The sequence below is a fragment of the Ambystoma mexicanum genome, unplaced genomic scaffold (assembly GCF_040938575.1).
Source record: "Ambystoma mexicanum isolate Mex_15411 unplaced genomic scaffold, UKY_AmexF1_1 Mex_scaf34, whole genome shotgun sequence".
Lineage (NCBI taxonomy): Eukaryota > Metazoa > Chordata > Amphibia > Caudata > Ambystomatidae > Ambystoma > Ambystoma mexicanum.
Genome location: NW_027182449.1, coordinates 506,264 through 512,263, shown reverse-complemented (window position 1 = coordinate 512,263; position 6,000 = coordinate 506,264). Strand labels below are relative to the sequence as shown.

Here is a 6,000-nt window from a genome sequence, read left to right as displayed (position 1 = left end):
CAGTCTCCTGCTGCTGCTGCTGCTGCTCCAAGTTAGTTTGGCGACAACGTGTCCGCCTCTGACGGGGCTCTGCATTGGAGCGAGGGCTGCTGTCTGCCCCTGTGCCTTTTTCACGCGCCCTGTTTGTTAAAATTAAAAGCGGAATGGAGGAAAAATGTAGTTCAAGACGGAGAAGACGAACGCCGCCTATCGGGCACAGAGTAGCAAAATGCCTACAGCACCTGGTATTCCCAGGCGGTCTCCCATCCAAGTACTAACCAGGCCCGACCCTGCTTAGCTTCCGAGATCGGGCGCATTCAGGGTGGTATGGCCGTAGGCGAAGAGTGCGCCGATTCCGAGCCTCTTGTGCTGTGTCGGCTCCTCCGACGTCCACTGCCCTCTTGCAAGGCTGAACGCTGTCCTCTGCAGTGTGCTTCTGCCCTTCTTTTTGCCTCAAGCTCAGGAGCCACAGCTGCCAGCTTGGAAAAGCAACGAGCAGCTCCATGCACCCACTTTTGAAATACCCACTTGCCTACTCATGTTTGCAAAGAAAGTGTCTGTAAATTCAGGCCAAGCCACACTTGCACTCACTCACCCAAGCATCCGTTCCTTACAAAACTTTAAAAAAAAACTCGGAAAGAAAGATGGAAATAAACACACACACAATTTTCCTGCTGGGGGCTCCTCGACGCTTTGGAAGGCAGAGGGTGATGTTGGTTGAGGCCCTTACCATATCGGGCTGGTGACCTACAAGTCCAGGAAAGAAGCAGGCCCAGTAACAGCAGCTGAGGCCCCCAGCCCAGCCCAGCCCAGGCAGGCATCAGCTTAAGGCTGACTCTCTACCCCACTGCTGCCCCAAGTTGGTTTGGCAAAAGTTTGCAAAGAAGCTGCCCGTGAATTTACCTCAAGCCACACTAGCACTCACCCAGGCGTCAGTTCCTTACAAAAATAGAAAGCACCTCTAAAAAAAGAAGAAATAAACACACACACAATTTTCCTGCTGCGGTCTCCTCGACTCTTTGGAAGGCAGAGGGCGATGTTGGTTGAGGCCTTACCTTCTCAGGCTGGCGGCCTACAAGTCCAGGAAAGAAGCAGGCCCAGTAACAGCAACTGAGGCCCCCAGCCCAGCCACGCCTAGGCAGGCATCAGCGGAAGGCTGACTCTCTACCCCAGTGCTGCCCCAAGTTGTTTTGGCAAAAGTTTGCAAAGAAGCTGCCCGTAAATTTACCTCAAGCCACACTAGCACTCACCCAGGCGTCGGTTCCTTACAAAAATAGAAAGCATCTCTAAAAAAGAAGAAATAAACACACACACAATTTTCCTGCTGGGGACTCCTCGACTCTTTGGAAGGCAGAGGGCGATGTTGGTTGAGGCCCTTACTTTCTCCGGCTGGTGGCCTACAAGTCCAGGAAAGAAGCAGGCCCAGTAACAGCAGCTGAGGCCCCCAGCCCAGCCACGCCTAGGCAGGCATCAGCAGAAGGCTGACTCTCTACCCCACTGCTGCCCCAAGTTGGTTTGGCAAAAGTTTGCAAAGAAGATGCCTGTAAATTTAACTCACGCCACACTAGCACTCACCCAGGCGTCAGTTCCTTACAAAAATAGAAAGCACCTCTAAAAAAAGAAGAAATAAACACACACACAATTTTCCTGCTGCGGTCTCCTCGACTCTTTGGAAGGCAGAGGGCGATGTTGGTTGAGGCCTTACCTTCTCAGGCTGGCGGCCTACAAGTCCAGGAAAGAAGCAGGCCCAGTAACAGCAACTGAGGCCCCCAGCCCAGCCACGCCTAGGCAGGCATCAGCGGAAGGCTGACTCTCTACCCCAGTGCTGCCCCAAGTTGGTTTGGCAAAAGTTTGCAAAGAAGCTGCCCGTAAATTTACCTCAAGCCACACTAGCACTCACCCAGGCGTCGGTTCCTTACAAAAATAGAAAGCATCTCTAAAAAAAGAAGAAATACACACACACAATTTTCCTGCTGGGGACACCTCGACTCTTTGGAAGGCAGAGGGCGATGTTGGTTGAGGCCCTTACCTTCTCGGGCTGGTGGCCTACAAGTCCAGGAAAGAAGCAGGCCCAGTAACAGCAGCTGAGGCCCCCAGACCAGCCCAGCCCAGGCAGGCATCAGCAGAAGGCTGACTCTCTACCCCACTGCTGCTCCAAGTTGGTTTGGCAAAAGTTTGCAAAGAAGATGCCTGTAAATTTAGCTCACGCCACACTAGCACTCACCCAGGCGTCGTTTCCTTACAAAAATAGAAAGCATCTCTAAAAAAGAAGAAATAAACACACACACACACAATTTTCCTGCTGGGGACTCCTCGACTCTTTGGAAGGCAGAGGGCGATGTTGGTTGAGGCCCTTACTTTCTCCGGCTGGTGGCCTACAAGTCCAGGAAAGAAGCAGGCCCAGTAACAGCAGCTGAGGCCCCCAGCCCAGCCACGCCTAGGCAGGCATCAGCAGAAGGCTGACTCTCTACCCCACTGCTGCCCCAAGTTGGTTTGGCAAAAGTTTGCAAAGAAGCTGCCCGTGAATTTACCTCAAGCCACACTAGCACTCACCCAGGCGTCAGTTCCTTACAAAAATAGAAAGAATCTCTAAAAAAGAAGAAATAAACACACACACAATTTTCCTGCTTCTATCCCCTCGACTCCTTGGAAGGCGGAGGGCAACCTTCGCCGCTGGTGGCCTTCACATGCAGGAAAGAAGCACACCCAGGAACAGCAGCTGAGGCTCCCAGCCCAGGCAGGCTTCAGCTGAAGGCCGACTTGGGAAGCACTGAGGCCAGACCCTGGGCTCCTGGGTCCCTCGGTTGAAGGCTCGAGGCCAGACCCCTTGGCTCCTGTGTCCCTTGGCTGAAGGCTCGACCAGTGCTCGACCAGGCTCGATCAGGCGAGATATTAGGTAGCATGGGGCCCAGCTGGGACTTCTAGGAAGCTTAGGGTGACGGCCGCTTCTGCCCCATCATCCAGAGGCCTGGCTATGGAGAGGCATGATGTGGCCTCCCTCCCTTCCTGCCTCTTGTAGGCACTTCTCCCCCGTGAGCACTTCCCGCTCCAGGTGTCCCCTTGTCTCCCAGGGTGCACTCTTCCTCTAGAGCCCACATATGCAGATGAGGCCCATCCACTTGCCTCCCCTAGCTGTAGGGGGCCTTGCGCGTCCACTGGAGAGAAAACGGGGAGACGCTGGAGGTGCTTTGCCAGGGACACGAGTGGCCCTTTCTGGCTGCATCCACCCACCCGAGGCGGCAAGCTGCTGCCCTGGCTTCAGTCTCCTGCTGCTGCTGCTGCTGCTCCAAGTTAGTTTGGCGACAACGTGTCCGCCTCTGACGGGGCTCTGCATTGGAGCGAGGGCTGCTGTCTGCCCCTGTGCCTTTTTCACGCGCCGTGTTTGTTAAAATTAAAAGCGGAATGGAGGAAAAATGTAGTTCAAGACGGAGAAGACGAACGCCGCCTATCGGGCACAGAGTAGCAAAATGCCTACAGCACCTGGTATTCCCAGGCGGTCTCCCATCCAAATACTAACCAGGCCCGACCCTGCTTAGCTTCCGAGATCGGACGAGATCGGGCGCATTCAGGGTGGTATGGCCGTAGGCGAAGAGTGCGCCGATTCCGAGCCTCTTGTGCTGTGTCGGCTCCTCCGACGTCCACTGCCCTCTTGCAAGGCTGAACGCTGTCCTCTGCAGTGTGCTTCTGCCCTTCTTTTTGCCTCAAGCTCAGGAGCCACAGCTGCCAGCTTGGAAAAGCAACGAGCAGCTCCATGCACCCACTTTTGAAATACCCACTTGCCTACTCATGTTTGCAAAGAAAGTGTCTGTAAATTCAGGCCAAGCCACACTTGCACTCACTCACCCAAGCATCCGTTCCTTACAAAACTTTAAAAAAAAACTCGGAAAGAAAGATGGAAATAAACACACACACAATTTTCCTGCTGGGGGCTCCTCGACGCTTTGGAAGGCAGAGGGTGATGTTGGTTGAGGCCCTTACCATATCGGGCTGGTGACCTACAAGTCCAGGAAAGAAGCAGGCCCAGTAACAGCAGCTGAGGCCCCCAGCCCAGCCCAGCCCAGGCAGGCATCAGCTTAAGGCTGACTCTCTACCCCACTGCTGCCCCAAGTTGGTTTGGCAAAAGTTTGCAAAGAAGCTGCCCGTGAATTTACCTCAAGCCACACTAGCACTCACCCAGGCGTCTGTTCCTTACAAAAATAGAAAGCACCTCTAAAAAAAGAAGAAATAAACACACACACAATTTTCCTGCTGCGGTCTCCTCGACTCTTTGGAAGGCAGAGGGCGATGTTGGTTGAGGCCTTACCTTCTCAGGCTGGCGGCCTACAAGTCCAGGAAAGAAGCAGGCCCAGTAACAGCAACTGAGGCCCCCAGCCCAGCCACGCCTAGGCAGGCATCAGCGGAAGGCTGACTCTCTACCCCAGTGCTGCCCCAAGTTGTTTTGGCAAAAGTTTGCAAAGAAGCTGCCCGTAAATTTACCTCAAGCCACACTAGCACTCACCCAGGCGTCGGTTCCTTACAAAAATAGAAAGCATCTCTAAAAAAGAAGAAATAAACACACACACAATTTTCCTGCTGGGGACTCCTCGACTCTTTGGAAGGCAGAGGGCGATGTTGGTTGAGGCCCTTACTTTCTCCGGCTGGTGGCCTACAAGTCCAGGAAAGAAGCAGGCCCAGTAACAGCAGCTGAGGCCCCCAGCCCAGCCACGCCTAGGCAGGCATCAGCAGAAGGCGGACTCTCTACCCCACTGCTGCCCCAAGTTGGTTTGGCAAAAGTTTGCAAAGAAGATGCCTGTAAATTTAACTCACGCCACACTAGCACTCACCCAGGCGTCAGTTCCTTACAAAAATAGAAAGCACCTCTAAAAAAAGAAGAAATAAACACACACACAATTTTCCTGCTGCCGTCTCCTCGACTCTTTGGAAGGCAGTGGGCGATGTTGGTTGAGGCCTTACCTTCTCAGGCTGGCGGCCTACAAGTCCAGGAAAGAAGCAGGCCCAGTAACAGCAACTGAGGCCCCCAGCCCAGCCACGCCTAGGCAGGCATCAGCGGAAGGCTGACTCTCTACCCCAGTGCTGCCCCAAGTTGGTTTGGCAAAAGTTTGCAAAGAAGCTGCCCGTAAATTTACCTCAAGCCACACTAGCACTCACCCAGGCGTCGGTTCCTTACAAAAATAGAAAGCATCTCTAAAAAAAGAAGAAATACACACACACAATTTTCCTGCTGGGGACACCTCGACTCTTTGGAAGGCAGAGGGCGATGTTGGTTGAGGCCCTTACCTTCTCGGGCTGGTGGCCTACAAGTCCAGGAAAGAAGCAGGCCCAGTAACAGCAGCTGAGGCCCCCAGACCAGCCCAGCCCAGGCAGGCATCAGCAGAAGGCTGACTCTCTACCCCACTGCTGCTCCAAGTTGGTTTGGCAAAAGTTTGCAAAGAAGATGCCTGTAAATTTAGCTCACGCCACACTAGCACTCACCCAGGCGTCGTTTCCTTACAAAAATAGAAAGCATCTCTAAAAAAGAAGAAATAAACACACACACAATTTTCCTGCTGGGGACTCCTCGACTCTTTGGAAGGCAGAGGGCGATGTTGGTTGAGGCCCTTACTTTCTCCGGCTGGTGGCCTACAAGTCCAGGAAAGAAGCAGGCCCAGTAACAGCAGCTGAGGCCCCCAGCCCAGCCACGCCTAGGCAGGCATCAGCAGAAGGCTGACTCTCTACCCCACTGCTGCCCCAAGTTGGTTTGGCAAAAGTTTGCAAAGAAGCTGCCCGTGAATTTACCTCAAGCCACACTAGCACTCATCCAGGCGTCAGTTCCTTGCAAAAATAGAAAGCACCTCTAAAAAAAGAAGAAATAAACACACACACAATTTTCCTGCTGCGGTCTCCTCGACTCCTTAGAAGGCGGAGGGCAACCTTCGCCGCTGGTGGCCTTCACATGCAGGAAAGAAGCACACCCAGGAACAGCAGCTGAGGCTCCCAGCCCAGGCAGGCTTCAGCTGAAGGCCGACTTGGGAAGCACTGAGG

At 53.6% G+C, this 6,000-nt stretch overlaps 1 non-coding gene and 1 pseudogene across 1 annotated transcript; both read right to left on the bottom strand.

Moving 5' to 3' along the window:
- Nucleotides 1–209: 209 nt before the first annotated feature.
- LOC138559032 (5S ribosomal RNA) lies at nucleotides 210–318 on the bottom strand (annotated as a pseudogene).
- Nucleotides 319–3,447: 3,129 nt separating this feature from the next.
- LOC138558995 (5S ribosomal RNA) lies at nucleotides 3,448–3,566 on the bottom strand. Its single transcript, XR_011299113.1, has one exon. It is a non-coding gene; the product is annotated as a 5S ribosomal RNA (ribosomal RNA).
- Nucleotides 3,567–6,000: the final 2,434 nt, after the last annotated feature.